General features: G+C 44.0%; 1 protein-coding gene across 4 annotated transcripts in view; it reads left to right on the top strand.

Moving 5' to 3' along the window:
* BCAR3 (BCAR3, NSP family adaptor protein) overlaps positions 1–24145 on the top strand; it is a 188157-nt gene that overhangs the window by 61796 nt on the left and 102216 nt on the right. For 2 of the 4 annotated variants that reach the window (XM_015595242.2, XM_015595240.2), the window contains exon 2: positions 20102–20170. The exons of 1 other annotated variant lie outside the window; for it this stretch is intronic. The gene's annotated coding sequence lies outside the window, so the exon portion shown is untranslated. Of the gene's footprint in view, positions 1–17465; positions 17612–20101; positions 20171–24145 lie in introns of those variants that run through there. One more of the 4 variants, XM_015595243.2, reaches the window with a different exon arrangement.

Genomic DNA, 24145 nt, shown 5'->3' with positions numbered 1-24145 from the left:
TTTTTCTAACAATCTAAAACCCGTAAATGATAAACGGAATTTTTAAAAAGCATAACAGCTTTTCCCTCTAAGGGGCATTCCTCTTTTCTCTATCTCTAGTCCAGGAGAAATTTCCCTCCCTCCTTCTTGCTGTTCCGAGCGCTCACCGCTATAGGTCCTAATCTGATGCCGGTAGTTGAAGACATGCTTATACAGAGTCCCCTACACTAAGAGAGAAGGCTCTGTGTTCTAGGCGCCACTGCAGACACCTGCGCAGACCGTAGCCCTGCTCCACTGAAGCGCGAGAGACCCATTTTAAGACAAAGTGTGTGTCACAATGTTGGTGCTTGTTCAAAACCACTTCCCAGTTAGGCGGATTCGTTGGCCCCTCTTTCCCCTGAGTGCACTTTGAACAAACCACAGACTGGGAGGATCAGAAAGATGGGAAAAGAAATGCAGCTGTAACTCTTGGGGTCAGACAATGGGTCCTGCCGAAAGGGTGAGGGAGACCTTCCCACCACGAGGAAGGCCTGGTGTTGTCACATGTGCCTGAGCAGTTAGTTGCACCCCACTCACGAAGCCGTGGACACCCCGTGTTCATTTCTCCTCCATGGCTTTGAACCAGATGCTCTTGGAAGGGAAGAAGCTTTAACTTCATCTGGGCTCCCTAGCCCTCCCTCCTCTAAACACAATGAGGACTTTTTTCAGGTTATTATGGCACTTCCGGTGGTTCTTTTCATTACCTTCGAATGTGCAATCAGTTCTCCTCCTGGTACTAAATTTGTGACCCCTGTTTTTACAAACCCGAAGCTTCTAAGCTTATCCCCCACGAGCTCCAACAGAAAGGATCTGGGCGTTCTAATCCCTGCCAGTTCTTGCTGAATTGCAAAATAGCCTGCCAGCCTCCTCCTGCCTGGGTGCTGGGCACAGCCCTGGTGGGAAGGGCCAAGGCAGCCCCAGGACCCCATGGTTCTTTGGAAAGAAAGAAGCAGTTCTAGCTAGTCCCGGTGTTTAAGGAATTGTTGCAATGATTGTTACCATGTGAATACCAATGTGGTTTGTGAATAGGGTAAGTTATACCAGGGGCTTTATGGTAGTAACATTTGAAAAGATTGAAGGAGGAACTGAAATCAGTTTCTGTCAGTCAAAAGTTTCATTCAGCCAGCACGTTTTCAAAATTTTCAAAAAAAAAATTAGTATTTTTTTTTTCTTTCGAAGCTCTTCACATCTTCTGAGGGTGACAGGATGCTGGGGAGAGAATTTACGAACTAAGAATGTGGAGACGAACAAGATCCTGACAACTTGCAAAGGACCACTGTTGGCTGCATTAGGGAAAGGGCTACTTGAAACTATGGGTGCTCACAGTAAATCCAGACAAAGCCAGAGGAAGCGCCTTGAAAGTGAAATTAAGAGGGTTTTGGGATTCATCCTACTGCCTGTTCTTTGACACACAAAGGGTTTAATTTAACATCAGTCCCATGCATCCAAACCCAGATGCAGCATGTTTAGAGTTTGAAAAGACCCCAGAGCAGGGTGAGAAGTGGCTTGCTGACAGCGTAGAGAAGTCTGCCCATTACTGAAGGTCGTGGTTCAGGGGATAATTGCCTTTTCTTTTTTCCATTCAAGTTCTACACAAGTGAGCAGTAAAAAAAAAAAAGATGCTTATCTCCTTCCTTTATTTTAGCAGCCCCTGAAGTTCCGTTTCCTTCTTGAAACCTCTGACTCAATGGCTAGAGGAATGCTCCCCCACCCCGTTCCATCCTGTCTATGCATGCAACTTTCATGACTCCCCCTTCACTCACCACCGAGCAAAGCACACACAATTCATTGCTTTTACACACTGCCATTGGCTTCTTTGTTTATTTTACATATGCGGGTCACTTGTTGCTTAGGTAAGATTTAAATCTGGCTGAGTTGGTGTGGCTAGCTTTTGATTATTCCCAGAAGGAAAATAGTATGTCATATACATAAAAACATGTAATATTGTTTTTTTTTTCTTTTTGATGATAACATTTGACTTATCATTAAAATATGTGGTGTGGTCACCTCTCAGCCTCAACTTGGAATGGTCTAGGCTCAGAACCACTATCATCATCATCATCATCATCATCATCATCATTTTAAAGTGATCATTTAATCATGATCAATAACAATTGAATAATTATTATACTTTTTATTACCGAATAATTTTTATTGTTTTCTTGCTGTTTTTTATTATTAAAGTAACATACAGAACACAAAATTTGAAAGATAGAAAAACACCTTCTTGGTGTATATACTTTTATAATATTTTACAATGTATATAGATTTATTTTCTTTCTTTCAATAATAATGGTATATTGTAATTTGTTTTAGAGTCTATTGTTTCACTTAGTAATGATCGTGAAAATATTTCATATTACTATTCTTCTGTAATAGAGATTTTAATGGCCGTGTAGTATTCCATTATATAGGTTTTATAAAACCACTTCCCCATTATTGAATATTTATTTATCAAACACATAAGCACTTAATATATGCCAGGCGTAACTCTAAGTTCTATATAGATATTAACTCACTTAACCTTCATAATAACACTATGAAGTAAATACTATTACTATCCCATTTTGCAGACGAGGCAAGGAGAGGTTAAACAACTTGTCCCAGGTCACACCATTTTGTAAGTGGTAGAGCCAGATTCAAACACAGAGAGTTTGGCTCCAGGTCTGTGCTCCTAAGCACTCACGCTTTGCTGGCCTCCCTCTGCCTCTGCTGAAAAGCAAACCTTCCTTTACCTGGGAGGAAGGCTTAATCTACAGAAGACTGCTCTGGCCAAAAAGGGAACTGCTATCCTGTAAGTCACTGTTATTTAGAATTAAGTAGTCAGCCTTGAAACAATTGGCAAATAAGCACTTGGATGGGATGGGTGGTGTTAGCCTCACAGCCCCAGGAAGGCAATCTCAGGAGAGGCCACAGACCCAGGTCCAACCTGGCTGAGGCCTGGGTTACTCACCCTCTGGCAGAACCACAGAAAGCCGCCCAGCCTGCCCTGAGCTACCTTGATCCCTACACCAAACTGAGAAAGCTTTTCCTTTGCATTCTGTAGGAGCTGCTGCATCTGACCAAAGCCAGTCTTGGGAGGCGGGGGACAGGCAAGGTAGGAAGCGTCCTGGCCCACTGCTATTGTGCCCCAGAGCACAGGCAAGTCCGAGCCAGCGGAAACTGCAGCTAGAGCTGCGGATTGATGTTGATCCAGCCTATGAAGTGACTTTTGGGACACTGGAGCTTAGGAAAATCCCCTGGCTTACCCGCGGAGGCTCCAGGGCTGTTGTTTCTGGGTGATCCTGGATCCTTACTCATCGTAGCCTTGAGACTGGGTTTGGGGTTTGGGCCACTCCTTTTCTATTCTTCCCCTCTCAGTAATCATAATATGATGTCATAGCTAATGATGATAATTGTTGTTTTACTTATTTAATTCTAACTTATTTAATTCTCACAACAGCACAATGAGGTAGAACAATAGTTAATAATTATCCTTATTCTAGTGATGAAGAAAGGGAGCCATAGAGAGGTTAAATAACCTGACATAGGAGAAAGGGTGTCAGGTGTGGGGAATACCACAAGGCTGTGACCTTGACTGGAACCCGCACCTCAAAACGGGCCACCACACTCTGGGCCTCAGAAGGTGGCTGGAAAAGAAACACTAGTTGAGCCATCTTACTTCCCTTGTCCCATCACTTCTAGGAGGAGAAGTTCCGAAGAAACAATAGGAATTTGATGAGGGAGATTGTTATGGAATTTGATGATGGAGACAGTTACAAGTTGTATTTTATATGGGCAACTGTTTGCAGGAGCTCAGAGAAGATTCATATGAAATAACATTCATGCATCCCTCCCTGAGAGGTCTATCAGTTTGCCTTTATTCTGTCTTTTACAGAAGAACTTGGAACACACAGACACCACATCCAACATCAGTGCAGCACAGTGGCCGAGCGCTGCACACTACACCATCCAGTTGAAATCCTGGCTCATTTTCCTCAGTGTGACTTTGGCTCTGTGTGTTACTTCTCTCTGTCTCAGTGTTCTCATCTGTAAAAGGAGGATAATGGTACCCACCCTATAGATGCCTGGCACAGAGCGAACCCTCAATAGCCACCAGCTGTTTTTATTTTTACTTTTGACTTCGCCATTCTCCGTTCTCCACGCCATCCAGCTCATTACACTCCAGTCACACCAACCTCTTTTCTGTTCCTCAAAATTGCCAAACTTTTGCCTACATTTGAACCTTTGCCCTAGGGTGCCTGGAACTCTCTGCTCACTCCTCCCAGCCCCACCCAGGTCTGTGAGCTGTTGGTTTCTTCTCATTTGGGGGTTTCAACTCGAGCCACCTTCTCAGAGAGGCCCTCCCTGACCACCCAATCTAAATTAGCCCCAAGTCACTCTCTAGCTCATTGAAATGTTCTATGTCTGTCTATACCACTAGCCACTAGCCACATGTGGCTAGTGTGAACTGAAGAACTGAATGTTTAATTTTATGTAATTTTAAAATTAATTTAGATTTAAATTTAGACTTAAAATTAAAATCACTGTGTGTGGCCATGGCTGCATATTGGACAGTGTAACCCTAGCCCCTTATTTGCCTTCATCATCTTCGAAGCACTTATTGCTCTCTGAACTTATCTTGCTGATTAATTATCTGCTATTTATGATGATTCTCCCCAACTAGAGTGTGTGAACTTAATGGAAGCGGGGAGTCTAACCTGCCTTGCTCACCACTGTGTCCCCACGTGCCTGGATCTTTGTAGGGGCTCATGAAGATTTGTTGAAGGAATGAATGAGTGAGCATACAAAGGTACTTTGTAAACTATAATGCATTATTGAAATGTAATATGTATTATCATTACATACATATATAATTGGAAAGCCTGCTTAGCTGTTTCACTTTTTGAAAATCCCTAGGGCGTGTGTGCACGCACGCACACACATACACAAAGCCGATCTCTAAAAACGAGCAATTTTAAAATGTAGTTTTCTTATCTTAGAAATGCATTCTTCATTTCTCCAAATAAGATTCCTCATGGCATGATTATATATTATCATCTACCTCCCCTCTGGCAACAAAAGGAGGGCTTGGCCTGACCAAAATTCCACATCCTGTAACTTAGGAGCAGCCCTCTGCTCTATGGCAAGCTTGGAAGTGCTTCCGCCTGGCGCCGGCCCTCGCAGCCAGCCCTGGACCACGGAGAGCAGGATCCCTTCACTGGTCTCCAGGCCAGTTTGTCTGCTTTCCAGAGACCACAGCTCTGGGCTTGACTGGGATCAGGTCTGAAGCCTGTGAAGTACTTGGGTAGCCGCCACTCTGACTGTCACGAAAACAAGAGTGTTCCTAAGGGGATTGCCAAATTCTTGAAATTAAAAACAAGGTGGGAGCAAGCCCTCTCCTTCCTGTGGGAGTAGCTGAAGCAGAAGTGTGCTGAAATATGATGCTCCAGGTCTCCTGGGAGGGCTGGAACCTGGTCTGCTCAGTGGTTCAGTGCCACCGGCTAGTGTCTGGTTTACAAGGAGGGGCTGTTATCTGACCTCCAGGCTTAAAGAAGTGTTTTGGCCTGAGTCTGCCTCTGAGAGCTCTGCGACTGGAGCGGCAGAGTCAGATCAGGGACAGGACGTGTTGTTGCCCCATTGCGCCTAAGCCCAGGGACTCCAGGGCCTGGTGGCCACGACAGCCTGTTCTATTGCTCAATGCCGGGTGCCGGGTCTGGGAACCAGGTCAGCTTGCTGTACAAAGCTGGCCATGGACCTTCCCTGACCCTGAGCCTGAGCTGATAAGTTGAGAACACAGAAAGGAGACGGTTGGTCTGTGGTTGTTTTTAACATTTCTTCCTGGCCCATGTACTTGGATTTGTCAATATTCTCCCTCCCTACATGCAAACCCTCACTCCTATACACACACACTCACCTATACCTAGACCTGCATTTTCTTCCCATACATAATCTCGAACAGGATTCTTGGACCATGTAAAGGAAATATTAGCAAGGGGTGTTGCTTCAGGCAGGGATCTGCTTCAGTGGTGGATATTCATGGGGTAAGGGGGGCGGGGTGCCACATGTCTTGGCCCCAAGACTTTCCACCATGAAAACTTCTCTCCTAGAGTAGAGGTTGTAGAGAAAGCAGTGTGTCCACCCCTCATCCCACCGCAAACCGTAGGTTCATGCATGCCCTAGGTTCTTCAGCAACATTCACCTCGCCCTTTCTCTGGGCCAGATCTCGCCCTGAAGGTGACTCAAGTGCTCTCAGTAGGACAGGTATCATGTGGATGACTGGTGGCTCAGGGACACAGAAAGGGGCTCTTCAGCCTCAGGCACCCACTACCTGACTGATGAGTCACCCAGAGAATGTTGAGCCCCAGAGCAATCCTTGTGTCCTGTGGAGCCTATAGATACTGAAAATAGAAGCAATTCGTCTTTTGAAAGAAGCCCTGGGGGCAGGACCAAAAGTGTGCTTGAGGTGGGGGCACAAAAGGCCACGTGTGGAACAGGCCTCCTGTAGCTCCGCCCACTGCACTCTCGTCCATGCTGCTCTGTCTGTACCACATCTTTTCGGTCCCAATGCCTTTATATTGTTTCTTTTTTTTTTTAATAAACATTTATTAATTTTGCTTCATCTTTTTCAAAATATTATGACTTCGTGAAGAAACAACCCATGCCAGGAATCTGTGGGGCTTTTCTCGTTGCCCAGCCTGTCTGGCATGCATGGGGAAATGGTTGTCCATGGGGTTGGCCCGCTGACTTCTGTTCCAGCATGGGGAGCTTGTGACCGTGGGGCACCCCATCACTTAGGGCTCTTCCTCCTCTCCCAAAATCACATTTTGGGTCAGGTGAGGGGCTTCGGGTTCCCTAAGAAAAGCTCAATAAAGAGGTCCAGTGACAGCAGAGAACATACCCCATGAGCTCATTTCAAGGAAGGCGAAGGATTTCACAATGATGGTTGTGTTTGTGGTTTTCGAGCAGCTGCATGCGCCAGGCCCTGCTCAGTGCTTCCCTGATGTCATTACGTCTAAGTCTCAAGGGCCAGTCCAAGAGATGAGTACTGTTTTTATCCCCATTTTGCGGCGGGGAAACTGAAGACCGGAGAGATGCAAATGAGTTTGCCCAAGGTCACAGCCTCAAGCGGCAGAGCTGGTCCTCAAGCCCAGATTTGGCTGACTAGGGAGGCTACGCTTTAAGCCACCATCTGTCTCCCTCCCACCGTGGCCTCCCCACAGCCCTGACCCACACCGAGGGGCCAGGGGCGCAGCAGACGTCTAGGCAGCCCTGCCTCAAGATCTGCTTTCCTTCCCAAAAGGTCTGAGAGTCAAAATCCCTTCTACTGATGTAATGTTTTTTCCTGTGGAATCTGCTGAAAAATCACTCCTGTGTCCATTTGTTCTCCACAGGAGATTCCTGTAGGGGAAAGATTATCAAAATATTTGCTGGCCTTGCAGGGAGTACTTAGAGTCGTGCCAAGCTCTGCTGGATGTGTGAGGTGCCACGTTCCTCCTGGCTTCTGTTTGGACCCGTCTGCTGAGGAGGGAAGAGGTGAAGAATCTAATGGAGCAATATTTAGCCTTCCATGAGTCCATCAGGGATGCTCAAGCACAGTACAGAGTCGGACATAACAATAGATATTTAAGAATTTTCTAGTTCAGAGCATTAAGTGGGATCTGAAATCTGAGCTGATTGAAGTGCCATTAGTACACTCCTGGAATCATGGGTGTGCTGAGTGCCTGGGGTGGAGCAAGAGCCCCAGGTGCCAGTCTGAAAACCTGACATCGGGCCTGGGTCTTCCCTTGGCTGGCGGGCAGGTCCCCTGCCTCCCTGGGCTTGTTTCTTCACCTGTAAAATGGAGCAGGAGGCAGCAAGGAGAGATGATTTTAAAGAGGCCGGGATAGCATCCAGAAGCCAGGCTGAGTGAGTTTGATTCCAAGTCCACTTCGTAAGAGAGGGGAGACTTTGGGCAAGTTCTGTCACCTCCCTGGATTTCGTTTCTTCATTTGTACTTTGTGTGCATGCGTGTGAGGATTAAACTGGTCTCTCTAGGTAATATCCCTGGAACAGTGCTTTGCTATTACATAACGAGCACTCAATAAACATCACCATTATTGTTTACAGCCCCTTCCTGCTCTCGCATTTTATTAGTTAAACTCAGGGTCTTGGCAATCACCCCCTAAGAGATAATGTCTCGGTTGAGCAGTGGGTTGAGGAGCTGGCTGGAGAAAAAGGGGATTCTTCCTTGCTGGATCATATATAATCAGCTCATGAGTTTCTTCCACCCACCCCTCCTCCCCCTCACAAGGTGTAGCTTTAATGCAATGATTTCACCTGTATAGAAATCTTTGAGGGAGTCAGGCAGTATAATTTTCCCCTGGGAGTGTCCTGGAAGGGAGAAGATTGTAGAGAGATTAACTGCAGTTGCTAAAGCAAAACTCCTCAAGCTTTTTCTGTTCCTTTTCACTATTTTAAATTTCTTTCTCCCCAGGGGAGATGCTTTGCAGGTGACAAATTCGTGTTAAAAAAAAAAAAGAAAAAAGAAAAAAGAAATAAAACCATGTGTCAGAGCCATACAGACCAGGAAATTCAATTCAGATCTTTACAGTTAACTAGCTGGCCAGGGTTATTTCTCCTCTCTGAGGTTTTTTCTTCATCTGTAAAATGAAGGTAATGATATTATCATTAAATATCAAGGGTTGTTGAAGAATTAAATGTGATCGTGTACATACAGCACAAAATAGGGGCCCAGAAAAGCTAGTTCTCCCTGCCCTTGCCTCCCCTCCATATCTGTGCCTAGGGGGGTCTTCCACTTGCCTGTCCACCTTCCGCCTCCAGCCAAAAGGGCAGGAGGCACTCCCCATGTTCCCTTACATTGTGTGCTGTTAGCTTTCAGAAAAGGCTATAATCTTCCTAGAAGTTCCCTTGCAGGTTAGAACCTGTGAGCTGTCACCAGGATTGGATGCTGTTAAAGTGGAGCTATAAATAGGAAAAGAGTAAAGGGGGGAAACTCAACAGCCCCTTTTCATATGGCATTCAGCTATAGACTGGTGACCTAGCTCACCAGCCAAGGTCCCTGCTAACAGCTGAGCACAGCGGTGGTCACAGACTGGGGAGACGGCCTCTCTCTATCAGGTGTCCCCCACCCTATTTAGGAATGGGTCTTCAGGGATTAGGTGACTGGGGCCACAGTCATGAGTATAGTAGCCCTCTTTCCTCTGGCGATGGAAGCCTTGTTTGGCTAGAGGTGGGCTAGGAGGGATTGGGATGGTGGCGAAGGGGTGGCAGAGAGGAGTAGTGCCCAATCATGGGCCTGGGCAGCATCTCTGTAGACTGATATTCTGTGCCCACACCCAGGGGCCCTGGGGCTCCTAAAACCCTTGCCATCTTCTGTCAGATCCTGGGTTTCTTTTGCATTCTTCTGAGCGTCCTCATTGCTGCTGCTGCGTTCTCTGTCAAGGTCATGATAATCCCAAATGGTGCCTTGTTGCAAATTAGAAACAGGCACCTCTTTCCCCAAAAAATGTAGTTCTGCGCCAGGACACATGGCTTAGCAAACGGATGCCCAGGCTGAATTTCGGCCCCCATTTCCTCCTTCAGCTGAGCGACTTTGTGCAGTGAACAATCTACACAACTGTACACGGTAGCCCTCTTTTTCATCCTCTGCTTTATTGGTCTGGATTGGCCATGTTGCTTTTGCTGCTGTCTCCCCTGAACTTGCTGCTCCTGCCTCCACTGTAGCCCTTCCCATAGCAAGGCCAGCTTTTAAGAGGTTGCAAAAGACAGCCTGGCACTGTCAGTTTTTTCAACCCCACCTTCGAAGGAGCTTGTGGCATTCCCACTAGGCCTGGGTCAGAGGACTTTGAAGGGCTCCTCAGAGTCCAATTCAACAGTACCCTTTCTGACATTATTCAGCACTCTGGGCCCAGGTTATCCCATCTCCCACAATAGTGCGAATCCCCTGCTCGTCCAAGGAGCTCTTACAGAGGCTGAGGGCAGTGTCCCCCTCTACTGTGTGCAAGAGAGTAGGCCCTGGAGTCCTGGGCTCTGGCGTTAGTCTCAACCTCTTTACTTTTCCTCGCAGAAGGGCTGGCAGGTTGGTTGGTAAACAATCCTCCTAAAGGCCTACTCTGACACCTCAGGATTCCTGAAAGGGAAGGAATGTGGATTAGTGTCCTCTCTCCCACCACATCCACAAATACAGTATTCCCTTGCCAGTTACCTGGATGTTGGGGGTTGGAGTGGTCCAAAAACATGGCATTTTATGATTCCATATCTGTTTCTTTTTAAACTCACAGTTTCTACTGGAATACTTGGACCACCTGTTAGACATGCATGGTTCAAAGCCAAGTTTCTGGTAGCGTTGCCAGTTGCCAGGAGAGGCCACTCCCTTTGAAGAGCAGAGATAGAGGTGGGCTGATCCCTGGGTGGTCCTCATGCTTCACCCTGAGAGGCAGAGGGAGGGGAGAGTTGGCTTCAGATACATTCTCAGGTGTAAGGAAGAGCCAACTGTCCGTCACTGTGGTAACACCTATGGGTGGGAAGAGGCTGTAATCCTGTAAAACAATCCTCAAGCTTTCTTTTTCTACAGTTGACAGCTGCTACTATAACCTGGTAAGTGTAGGGTGTTATAGGAACACTTTCAAGGGGCACTACCCCAGTCGTGTAGAGCCAGGAAAGAAGTTATGGGGAGGTGATGCCTGGGCTAAGGGAGGAGGAAGTGAAGGTTGTTGTTTAGAGAAAGGAGGGAAGAAACTATGAGCAGTGACAAGGAGGCATGGAACAAAGTGATGAGTTTAGGGAGCCATGCTGAGGAGTTTGGATTTCAACTTGTGGGTATCGAGAAGCTCTTGAGGGGCTTTAAGTGATAAAGAGATGTAATGAGGCTTGCGTTTTAGAAAGATCACTCAGGTGGTTTAGACTGATTGGAGTAGGGCAGGGAGGGAGATGGGGAGACCAGCTGGGAGGCTATGAGGAGTCCAGGTGAGAGAGGACGAGGATCTCTACCGGAAAGGTAGTGGGGGAAACAGAGGAGCACAGGAATTCGAGGACCATTTAGGCAAATGGTCCCTGGGGCTTGGTGGAAAGCTAGCTGTGTGCGTAATTGTATGGGGGCAGTGATGGAGAGGGCTGGGACCCAGGATGGAGGTGCCATCTGTTATATGATACGAGAGAAGATGGAACTGGCTTTGGGGTGAGTTAGGTTTGGGATGTGCTAATTTTGAACTGTCTCTGCCAAAATTAACATTTAGCAAACCATTTGAATATAAAAGCTAGAGCTCAAGAAGCAGGTTGCATTAAAACTGTGGAAGTGTGTGATAACCAGGGAGAATGAGATGAGTTCAGGACCTGGATCTATATACTTTCAAGGTTGTTGGAGAAAGAGGATCCACGAGGAGGACGGACTAGAAACTTTTGGAGAGGTAAGAGGAGGGTCAGGGGAAAATGGTGTCTCGGAGGTCAAACAAGTAGAAAAATTTAAGAAGGAGGGAGTGGTCACCAACGTCAAATGCAGCAGAAAGGTCAATAACTTGAATTGTGTCCACTGGATGTACACTGTGTAAGTCATTATCAGCCTCAAGGAGAGCAATGTCAGTGGAGGAGCTGGGGCAGAGGCATCTGCAAAGAACTGTAGACGCTCTGGAGAAAGAGGAGAGATCAGATAGTAGAAGGGAGCATAAAGTCAAGCAAGATGCTTCGGATGAGGGAAACCGGAGCAGCTTAATAGGCTGAGCTGGAACCGCCAGCTGGGAGGGAGAGGTGACAGACACAGAGAAGAGAAAGAGGGCGACCAATAGAGTGACGGAGGGAAGGGGACAAATGGAGTCAAGAACATACGGGGTGGGTTCATAGTGAGCAACAGGAGTAAGACCTGATCCTCTGTGGTGGAGTGGGGACAGGTGGAGAGGAAGACTGTGATATCAATTCTACTGTAGGGGAAAAGGGTGGGGAGCTGAGGTCTGACAGCCTTGCTTCTAGTTGCAGTTGAAGATCGTGGATTATTGTGGGGTGAGCCTGCAGGGTTGTGGGGGTTTCTCCGAAGATCTCAGATTCCAGCTCCCTGGGTATGAGAAAAGAGAAGGTGGGTGCTGAGTAAGTACAAGAGAATGATATGGGTTCAGACTGGCAAAGAACTAACTCATGTGATCAACCATGGTTCCAGATGGACAGGGAAAGAAGAAGGAAGCTCAGGAAGGGCTGATAGCTCAGGAAGATATGGATGCATGAAAGGGCTGTGCTCAGGGGCCAGGAGCCAGGGAGGTAAGGGGGATGTAGGCAGAAAGGGGCTACTGTCGTACACTATGGCAGGGAAAGCTCAGTTCTCTACAGGGCCAGAGAGTAGGCAGGTGATGTGGAGCACAGGTGCAAGTCATTGGAGTTGGGAGGTCGGTGCACTTTGAGTATTAGCAGTGTTGTCACAGGATAGGAGTATGTGGCTTTGAGGACTGTAGCAAGCAGGATGAATTAGGAGTGTCTAACAATGGGAGGGTGGGTACAGTCCAGGGTTTCCCAAATGTGTTTTATCATAAGAACACATGGGACTTTGTTAGACACTGGGTCTCCAGGCTGCACCTGGATCTCTGCAATCTAAGCGTATAGGAAAGGAGCCTCGGAATCTGCACTATCAAGTTCGCCAGGTGATTCTTATGATCAGGCAAGTTTGAGAACATTGATATCAGGAAGGGGGTAAGCCTCCGAGGGTGGAGAAGGGAGCTTTAGAGAAGAATGGATACAGGAAAGTTTTCGAAAACAGCCTGAGAAGGAAGCGGGGAGAGGCGGGCCTGGTAAGAAGAGAGCTGTGGAGAGGGGTAAAGGTGAGGGCTAACATTTGGGTTATCGAGAAAAGATTCCCTGCCAGAGAGCTCTACTATGAAAGAATTGTAGGAGACTCAATTTCTTAGTTGTGCTCTGGAACAACTAAGCATTGAATCATTTGTGGATCTGAGTTTGGATCCTCTCTCCTCTGAGGAGTGTCTGACCTATAAATAGTAGGATGGTTGAAACTTGGATCGACTCTCTTTCCTTTGACTGGCTTTTCTTTTCCTGTCCATCTTTTTATGCCCTCATTGTCTGGCTGTCATCCTGGCGGGTCCCAAGAGCAAATGGCTTGTACTTGTCCCAGTTTTAAACGTAGAGGTGCTTTATCACATTATCTCATCTCTGTTTCCAAACAGTGCCAATAGAAAGCTGACAGGAAGTAGATTACGCCATCCCCCAAACTTTATGGGCTTAGATAATCCTCCTAGGACTATATTTTCGCCCCTTGGTGATTCACACAGACCATCTCAGGATCCTGGAACTGGCACCAGACGAACATGTAAGGAGTTGACAGCCATCAATGTGATGTGACTTAGAAACATCAAGAACACCCCCTTCCCCAATCACCCGAAATTCCACAAGGAACCAAATGAGTTTGAAGCAGCCAGGTGTGGAGGGAAAGACCTGAGTTTAGAATCCCTGTCAGATCTGTATTGCAGTCCTCTGATACTTTCTAGGCACGTGACCCTGGACAGCTTAACTTCATAGAGCCTCAATTTCTTCATCTGTAAAGCAGAATGCCTCAGAGTGCTGCTGTGAGGATTAAACGGGTAAAGCGCACAGAGTGCCAATAGTAGGTGCTGGAACAACAGGCAGGGCCCGTCACCATCGGTCACTATCAGCACTCCGTACTGAAAGCCCACAGCAAATGGAAGAGGGACAATAAAGGAGTGGGGAGGGAGAGTACAGGTGGTGAAGGTCCCTAGAGCTACCGTTGACTAGTTTCTATCCCCGACAGTTAACAAATCACCAGAGTCCATGTTTACAGAAGCACTTTACCTGACCTTTATTTTACCTTCGTTACCAAAGGTGGTAGCAGTATAATATTATTTCTGTATAAAGTGCCTCAAGGTCAGGATCTGCTGGCCCAGCACCTTCCATGTCGGGGGACATTCTAGGTGTTCATTAACTGTATACTACAAATTAAGAAACAGAAACCACAAGTCTAATCATCTGTAGCAGTCTCCAAGAAAGGCCAGTATGACTCACTTCAGAATATGCAAGGATTATTCACTAATTTCCTTCCATATGGTGTGTTTGTCACCACCTGGTCACGCTGTGAGGAAAAGCTCCTCCAACGCCCTCAAATTCATAAGAGGTCACATGGGGAGCACTCAAGGGTGTGAACTTCCTGGAAATGCTGACAACTGAGTAGTGTGCCTCCCACTCCCATTTGGATGGTCCTTCGGTCCTTCGAGCAGGAGGTTGGGGCAGCAAGTGGTTTTAGCCCTTCTAAGCCTAGAAAAGGAAAAAGGGATTTCTTTCTCCACTGGCTGGCCGAGGATGATGGGAATGACACTGGCACATTCCCCTGCAGGAAGGTTGCAGAGTCAGGGCAGGGCTTCTCACACAAGTCACCTGGGAGGCTAGTTAAAATGTGGGTTTTGAGTCAGTCAGTTTGGGATGAAACAGGTTTGGTATTTCTGATAAGCCCCCAGGGATGGCAAGGTTGCCACTCCCAGACCACTCTTGATAGGAAGAACTCGAGGGATAGGGAGCTTGGAATTGAGACTCATACCTGTGTACCTGTCCGTGTGGTTTCCTGCCATGGGGGAAATGAAAGTGTATTTGGAGTCCCAGACTGTAGTCCCCAACCCACTAGAGACTCCTACCCACCCCCACTCCAAGTCTAAAACTTCATTCAAAAGTTCAGGTCACAAATATCTGTTGAATGCCGGGCACAGAGTTAGCCCAGCCAGCTAACTTCTTTTAAGTCATTTTGCTATTACCTGTCATGCTCCAGCAATTCAACCCAAACTTTCCTGCTCACTCAGAAACAGGATTCACACTGCGGGGTGAGGTAGGTAGTAGAATCAGGGAGTTCAGTCGAGAGGCTTCCAGATCGTAGCTATGTGAATTTGGCTGGTTACTCTGCCTCTTTTTTTCATCTATAAAATGGGCTTAATAACCTCCACCTCTCTGGGTTATGAGAAAATTAACTGAAATGCTGTGTGTAAAGTTCTTGGTCCAGTGCTGGTAAACATAGCTGTTTTTCAAATTTAGGCTGTGTTTCCTCCCCCAGAATCTCTGGTGCTCTGCCCCTCATTGTTGACACCTGTACCAGTTCTAAGGGCAATTGACTGTGTTCTTACTACCCGGTAGTCTCAGTACTATCAACAGGGCCATTCGAAGGAGTTCCAACTGGTCATCACCCAAGAGAAATGCCCCACACCAACCACGCGCGTGCGTGCATGAGTGTGTGTGTGTGTGTGTGTGTGTGTGTGTGTGTGTTGGGGAGGGAGGAAAGGGCTAAATCGATGACCTTGCCCAGCCCTCTGACTTGCTGTCCCAGCTACCCTCGCACCAGAGTTTGAGGTGTGTGGCAAGCACTTCATGACTGATAAAGCAGTATCGCAGATTGTAATAAATTATTTTTAAAATAAACTAATTTGCTTAGTTTAAATAGTTTAAACTAAACAGACACAAGATTGTCTATTATAATACCACTTTCATGCGTCTGCATTCCAAAAGGATATTTAAAATTTTATTTTAACTTCTTATCATGACATTTTTCAAGCCTACAGCAAAGTAGAGATAATAGTGTAACAAACTCCAGCTTTAACAATTATCTGTATTTTAGCAATCAAAGGCTGTTTGACTGACAGAAAAAGTTGTGGGATCACACCTTATGCCCCGGCACTCACATGGGAGTAAGTTATACAATGTTGATATCTTGTTGGAAAAAATGCTGAGAACTCTAGTTCTTTCTGATCCATTTCTTACTGATATCTCTTCTCTCTAGAGAATGATAATGACCCCTACTTGGCAGGGGTTGACTGAGCCTGAAAAGTAGGTGGCACAGTGAGAACCACACAAATGGACAATCCTTTCTTGGCTCCAGCTTGACCCCCAGTGTTCTTGAGTTGAAAATGAAGAAAGATTAGACAGAAGTAGGCAGCTGCTGAGCTGGGAGCAGTGAGCAAGTCTCCACTCTGGACCCTCCCACCACCTGCCTGCAGCCACCTGCCTGCTCAAGCCACCTGTCTCCTCCAGGATGACCATGTCCTGTTTCGTAGAATGATGACTGCTGTAAAGATAGATACCACAAACAGCTAGAGATAAAGGGACAGAGTAATTGTTCTTGGGCTTTATGGGCCCCACTGGGGGGCGGGGGGTGGGGCGAAGATGGGCGGGGCGGTCACACTTGTCTGTAAATTAGTTTAGCTCTGAAGTTCGGAGGAGGCCATATTTCCCCACTCAAAAACAGCATATGAATTGATGGAACATTCCTCCTAGCAACACTATTACAGCCATACTGTTATCACTTCTGAGTCACATTCTTTCTGAGAGGCTGCAGTCGCCACTTCCCAACAAGGATATACTGACCCCAACTCAAGCAGAGGGTGTCATGGAAAGTGTGGGATGTGGAATTAGAAAATCTAAATTTTAGTCTTGGCTGTTATTTAATGAGCTCGGTGACCTTAGGCAAATCCCTGAAACTCAGTACCCTCATTCTAAAAATAAGATGATGATATTTTATCCCAGAATTATTTTAAAAAACTCATATAAATACTATAGATTTTATTTTCTTAATTGGACTGGCTTTAGGCAAAACCGTGAATAAGGTAAAGTTAGTTCAGCATTTTCCATTTTCTCGGTCCAAGCCAATTAATTCCCTCTTATTCCCGAGTCTCCCTTCTCCATTTACCTTTGAAGCACCAGATGCTGCCAGGCAGCTAACCAAGAAAACAACCAATTAAATTAGTACACACTAAAGGGCTGGTAATTTAATCTCAAAAGACGAAATAATCTATCTGTATCAAGTGCTCACTAAGTGTCTGGCACCAAACATATTTGTGTAGTTCTCACAATGGCGTTATGAAGTATGTTACTATCATCCCCTATTTCACAGATGGGGCAACTGACCTACAAATAAGACGCTTGTTAAAAGTCAGAAGCTAATCAGCAAAAACTGGAATTCAAATGCAGATCTGTCCAATTCTAAAACAGTACTATTGTTTAGTTATGTAAATCTTTTTTGAGGCACTGTAACCAAGTGATTAAGAAGAGCACGAAGTCTGAGTCAGATGGCCTGGGTTCAAAGCTCAACATCTTTACATATCATTGTGCAACCTGGGCAGAGACCGTATCCTCATCTATGAAAGGGGATAAGAATAGTGCCGCCTCATAAGATTATTGTTGGAATTAAGTGAGTTAATATACATAAAGCTCATAGTAAGCACTATGTAAATTATCCTTAATTATGAAAGCAATCGGTGCTCATTGAGAAAAATTTTAGAATAACATGAAGACAAAAGCAAAGTCCTCTCATGCTCACCTGTCAGTTTCACCTCTCAAACAGTTTTAATGGAGGAAATTCTTTCAGACATTTTGTACGTGTAGACACATAATCCCACACAAATATATATATTTGTTATTTTTTACATCAATGGGGCAACTTGCTTTTTTTCATTTGCTTTCTTCACTTAGTAATATTTCACAGATATCTTTCTGTGTCAGTACCAAGAGAATGACCTCATTCTTATCAGCTGCGTGCTGCGTGCCATGGTATAGACATGCTCTAATTCAGTCATTCCTCCGCACATCAACTATGCAAGCAATGCTGTCACAAATATCTTCGTGTGTACAGGTAAGTGAGCTTTTCTGTTGGACAAATTCCTCGAAGCAGAGTTACTGGGTAAAGAGCACATTTAGAGCTAGTGTTCTATTAGGTCATCCATTAAGGATTAACATTGTTTTACAAAAAATAAAAAAAAAAAAAGACTATAGAGAGAGGTCAATGCCTAACACAAAGGAATAAGAATAACCAGTTAATGATGACAATTTAAGCAATAACATTGCTAGGAAGATTTTAAGATAATGGGTGAGTCCTGCCCACATCTCACAAACCATTCTATTAGGCTGAAGTCTATTTGTCTGGAAGGCAAACTTCGCTCTCAAAGATTGAATGAGTACATCCACGCAAGTTGGGTTTTCTGTCAGTCTGGCTCCTCCTGTGTAAGGGAGCTGGTAGGCTTCATGTTGCCTTCATTTCCTCCAAGTACCCAGGTTCCTTCTTCCACACTAGAACAGTGCCGGCATGGCTCACCTCCACCGGCCACCCTGGCAGCCTACAGTATCTACATTGAGCCCTTTCCTGTCAAAACTCAAGATTGCAGCCAGGTGGCCATTGCACTAGTTTTGCATACATTTGTTTGCTCTCTCTTCATTTCCATAGTAAAGCATTTGTTTTTCAAGACTCTTCCCTCTCTTTTATTTTCACCAGCATCAACAGTCTGTCCCCCAATACTTTTAATCCCTCCTTTTGCATTTTCACAGCACAGGGGACCTCTGCTGCAGCCAGTCTTTCTGTATCTGTGCTATGTTCTCCACAAGAATGTAAGGTCCTGATGATGTACTCACCTTCTTATATCCTCGGGCTAGCAATGCTTTCCACAACAGGACCTCGATGAATTAGTTTTTTAAGTGACATTTTTAATAATAAAATAATACATACTTACTGATGAAAAAGTAAATAAAAAGAACTGTGTAAATAAGGAAAACTAAAATCATCTGAATTCCATAATTAGCCAGACACATTTGGAGCATTTCCTTCCAATTGCTGAATAAAGAAGCTAATTATGCATAGCTGGTCATCAGATTAAGAAAGTAACTGGGGAACAAGGGTCCAGAGTTTGGTGAGGGGAGCAAGTTCTGAAGTGGGTAGTTCAAATAGAGACCATAAGGTTGAGGTGCACCTTGTATAGAAAGTGAGCCTGTGTTGTCAAGAGCTCCATCTCTTTTTCATTCACTCGTTCATTAACTTAGTAGGTATTTATTGAGGATCTACCCAAGTGCAGCCTTGTAATGACTTCTCTTAGCAGATATGACAGTGAGTTTTCAGCCATCATATAGGCCTTTTGGAAGGTGACTTCCCTGCTTGGCGGACTGGGGATTCCCATGAGCAAGTCCATGGCTAGCTCTTCACAGGGCAGGCACCTAAAGTGTAAGGCTCCTGAAAATAACTGCAACATTTGCTGTTGTGGTCCATGTCAGAGCTGCCAGCCCTTTGCATCAGTGGTTTATTACATATTAACTTCAGGGAATTCTCTGTCTGCAATTGTTCAAGTTCAGATTTTCTGTTTGGTCTTCATTGATTATAGCTTAAACATCTGTGTTCCTTACTTGTTACCATTTAGGTCTGGGCAAACCTGGAATTTTAAAAGTGATTCTTCCTTAAAGTGCATTTTGCCCAGCTTCCTGATAACTAGTGATGTTATAGGGACTAAACAAATTACTTTGTGTCAGGAGGGGATCAACTTGAGGTTGAGTGCTCCCTGACAAAGCCTCTTGCACTGCCTAAAAGTCATCAATTCCATGTCACTGGTTATGTTGTCCTTTCATAGATCCCTTTGGCTGAAGTGGCCCGGAGTTTTGCTGTTTAAACATTCATGTGGAAGCTGTCTATAGAGTTGAGGAAATTTGAATCCTAAAATTGTTTATAGCACAGCCCACATCCATGGCATTATATTTATTTAGCATATAGGGACCTATATGAAATAATACATAGAAGAAAGGACAAAGGGTCTAAAAGCCTGGAGTTCATTCATTCATTCACTCATTCATTCAATAAATATGTGTTGACTGCCAATAATGTGCCAGACCCCAAAATAGGAACAAAACAAAAGCAAAACCAGACATGGATCTTAGAGGCTACAGAGCAATAGATGTTAAACAGGAATAAATGTGTAATTATAAACTGTGACAAATTATAAACACTGAAGAAAAGAAGCTATAAGGCACATGTAACTGAGATATGACCTGTGCTGGGTTTCAGGGAAGTTTTCCCAGAGAATAGGACTTCTGAGCTGGGATTGGTTATTTACTTTCATGGTGCCTCAGTTTTCTCATTGGTAAAATGGGGATAATACCACCCCTTTAGACTCGCAGAGACGATGTAGGAAGAGTGATTATGTACATGAAAGGTTCTGAAAAATGCTCAGTGTACCTAAAAGTGAAGGTGTTGCTCTCCAGCCAGAGGCAGCTGTTCCCTGGTTTCTATATCTGTCATCAAGCCAGGCATTACTCAGGCACTTAAACTGCAGACCGGACCTTTGATCATTTTCCTTCTCCTTGCCAGGCAGCTGGACTCACCGCATAGAACTGGGGTTAGCCTTGATTCTGCTACTCACATCTAGTGTGAATTTGGGTAAGTTCCTTAACTGCCGAAACTCACTCTTCTCATTTGTGCAGCGGGGGCAATAATGTTATCAGCTCACGGCTTAAATCTTGTAAAGCACTTAGCATAGTGTGTGGCTCATCCCTACTCCTAAACCAGTGTAGCTACTGTTATTGTCATTGTTATCATTGCTAATTATTAACTCTTACCAATTAGTCATTTGGTCATTTTGGTCCTTCCATTCCCACTGTCACCAGCTAATCAAAGCCCTTGTCATGTGACGATTGCCATCGGCTCCTAATCAGTGTCCTGCTTTGGCTCTCCTGTCTCTAGTTCATTCTACACAGCTTCCAGAGTGAGCTTCCTAAAACACAGTGCTTTGCATATATTTCCTCTTTTTTTTTTTTTTGATGTTGTCATTGAAAAAAATATTTGCAGCTCATACCACAAAGATCTGAGCTTGCTAATATGGAAAGATGTCTTTGAAAATTTATAATAAAACAACCTACAAGTGGATAGAAAAGTGGAAGTATAAATTCCAAAAAGGAAAAAATGAATGGCTACTAAACATGAAAAGATGAGCAGTCTCACTTATTATAAGAGAAATGTGAATTAAAATTGCACTAAATTCATATTTTACTTGTCAGGTTGAACAAATTCAAAAGTTTAATAACACATTCTGGCCAGGATGTGGGGAAATAGGCATTTTCTTATATTGCTGCGGAGTATGAATTGGTGCAATCGCTATAGATGGCAATTTGGCATTACTTATCAAAATTACAAAAATATATATCCTTTGACTCAGCAACTTTATTCTGGAAATTTATCCAGCAGATATATTTGCACATACCAATGACGTATGTACAAGATTATTCATTGCAGTATTGTTTGTAGTAGGAAAGGACTGGAAACAACCTAAATGTCCATCAGTAGGGCACTGATTGAATAAATCATGGTACACCTCTTCAAAGGAATACCATGCACTAATATGGGAAAATCTCCAAGATATATTAAGTGGAAAAAAGCAAAGCATAGAACTGTAGGGATAGTGTGTGACTTTTCGTGTGGGGATGGGGATAACACATATACACTTAACACATATACACTTAAACTCTAGTAGGCACACACGATATTAATAGCAGTAGATACCTGTGTTGGGAGGGGGAGGCAGATAGGAGGCAAAGTTAAGAGGGTGGCCCTTCACTGTATACCATTATATTTATATTTCGATTTGTGAACCATGCAAATATTCCCTAATCAAAAGATTATATTAAAATACTCCTGTTACTCATCCATTGATGTATTGAGCACCTACTATGTACACTGGGGATACAAATGTGAAAGTAGTTGTGGTGTGACGGAAAGTTCACTGAACTTTGATTAAAATACCTGATTCAAATTCTGACGTTGCTTCACACTAGCTATGACTCTTGGCACATAGTCGGCATGCAACAAATATTTGTTAAATGACTTTATGGTTGAAGTTACTGAACCTTTCTAAGTCTGTTTCCTCCCATATAAATGGGCATAAAGATGCTTCTTATCTCACAGAGGCATTGTGAAGACAAATGATAGAATGTATCATCAATTCTAGTAATAATTAATGATAACTACTATATATGGTAGGCACTTTCACATTCATTATTTCCTTGACTTCTCACATTCATTCACTCATTCACTCATGAAGAAATGGAAAAACTAAGAGGAACAGTGATTTGCCCAAGGCCTCTCTGTGAGTTACCTTCTGGTCTTTCTTTATTGCTACCTCCCCATGATGCACTACACAATAGAAAACACATTTTGAAAATCAAAGAAAATCAGTGTAAGTTTTATCACTGTTCTCAGTGACACTCCAGAGCAGTGGAAAGTCATAAATGCATTTCTGATCATTCAGTTTGGAAATATAACAGCTGGTCTGTTTGACAGTCACTGCCCTAAACACTTTAGGAAAATCCAACAAAAATCAAAAGTTTGTGCTTCTAATGAGGTAGGGAAGATAAAAACCAACCCACAAAAACAGCCATAAGGAAAATATAAAAACTCATTCTTAAGAATGCTGCACTTATAATCTTGCAGATTTGTCAACAGCTCTTTCTTAGGATGAAAAGGATATAAAATATACCCAACATGGCACAATTTTAAAAACATTTTGTTGGAATAAAACTTACATGAAGAGCAGTGAACAAACAATATCGATAAAGTGAGAGACAGTTAATTTTTATAAAATAATACACATCTATGTAAGCAGCACCTGGATCAAGAAATAGAACACACAGGCATACCTCGTTTTATTGCACTTTACTTTATTGTGCTTCACGGATGTTGCGGTTTTTACAAATTGAAGGTAAGACCCTCCACCAGCAAAAAAATTACAGCCCACTTTATTTCGATACTCACTTTATTGCAGTGGTCTGGAACTGAACTGGCAATACTCCGAGATACACTTGTAGTCCCAACACCTAGAGCCCCCTCTGGTCTCTCTTTCCATCTCTACCCAACCCTCAAGATAATCACTACCTTCACCTTTAACATCATTGATATATTCCATTTGTGTCCAGCTTCTTTCATTCAACATCATATTGTGCAAGTCTTGCATCTTGTAGAGCACAGATGTAGTTCATTCATTCTTAGTAATGGATTGTATTCCACACAGTTTATTTCTCTTTCATTGATGGACATTTGGGTTGTGTCCTAGGGGGCTGTTATAAAGAGAGATGCTATAAACATTTTTGAACATGTCTTTTGGTGAATATATGCATACATCTCTGTTGGGTATATACCCAGGGATGAAATTACTAGGTCACAGGCTATCTGCTAATTTAGCTTTAGTAGATAATGCTAAACAGGTTTCTAAAGAGTTACACAAGTTCTCTAACTTTAGCCATTCTGGTGGATGTAAAGTATGATCACATCGCAACTTCAATTTGCATTTCTGAGGTGATTAGTATTTGAGAACTTTTTCATGTGCTTTTTTGGGGGGATGTGGGGGGCTTTTTTTGAGAAATGCCTGTTTATCTCCTCTTGAGAAATGCCTGTTGAAATGATCTGCCTATTTTCAATTGGATTTTCTGCCTTTTTCTTGCTGATTTGTAAATGTTCTTTATACATTCTGTATATAAGTCCTGTTTTGAATATATGTGTTGCAATGATCTTTTCTCTGTGGCTTGCCATTTCACTAATAGTGTCTTGATGAACCGGAGTTCTTAATTTTAATGTTGTCCAATGATCACTTTTTCCTTTATAGTTAGTACTATATGTATTTAAGAAGACTTTGCCTACCTCAAGGCCATGAAGATATTTTTTGATATTCATTTTGGATAGTTTTATTGTTTTACTTTTTACACGTAGATTTAAAAATCTGTCTGGAATTGATTTTTTGGTATGATATGAGGTAGGATTCAAGGTTCTTTTCTCTCCATATGGGCGTTCAGCTGATCTAGCATTGTTAACTGAAATGACAAACCATCCTTTGACATAAATCAAATGACAAAGCATCTTTGACATAAATCAAGGACCGTATAATGTAGATCTGTTTCTGAACTCTATTCTATCGGTCAGTTTGTCTATCCTTGTTGCCAGTTACTATTTCTATAGCTTTATAATAGGTGCTGATATCTGACAGTATTAAGTCCTCAGTTGGCTCCAATTTTTCATCCCACCAAGCCATCTGGTACTGAAGTGCCACTTTTACTTCCCACTTTGCTTTCAATATGTCCAGGTGAGTGTGATGGATTTGCCTGTTCTCCTGGCTTGGTTATTTGTGGTTACCTGCATCTTTGTGCCACCAAAGCCTTTTAAACGGAAAGCTAGCCAGGTGTCTGCAGTTGAGCAAAGCAGATCTGTTGAATAATCAAATAACGCGGGGAAGGGGGAGGAGTGGATTCGGAGGGGTCGTCTCTCCAAAGGGGTACAGTGAGGAAGTGGTCGATCTACATTTGAGGACTGTCTTCTCGGAGAGATACGAGGAGAGCCAAACTCTAAAATCTGAGAAGAGGTGTGCAATGC

The sequence above is a fragment of the Pteropus alecto genome, unplaced genomic scaffold (genome assembly GCF_000325575.1).
Source record: "Pteropus alecto unplaced genomic scaffold, ASM32557v1 scaffold25, whole genome shotgun sequence".
Lineage (NCBI taxonomy): Eukaryota > Metazoa > Chordata > Mammalia > Chiroptera > Pteropodidae > Pteropus > Pteropus alecto.
Note: the sequence above shows the minus strand (reverse complement) of the source record. Positions and strands in the feature narration are given on the sequence as shown.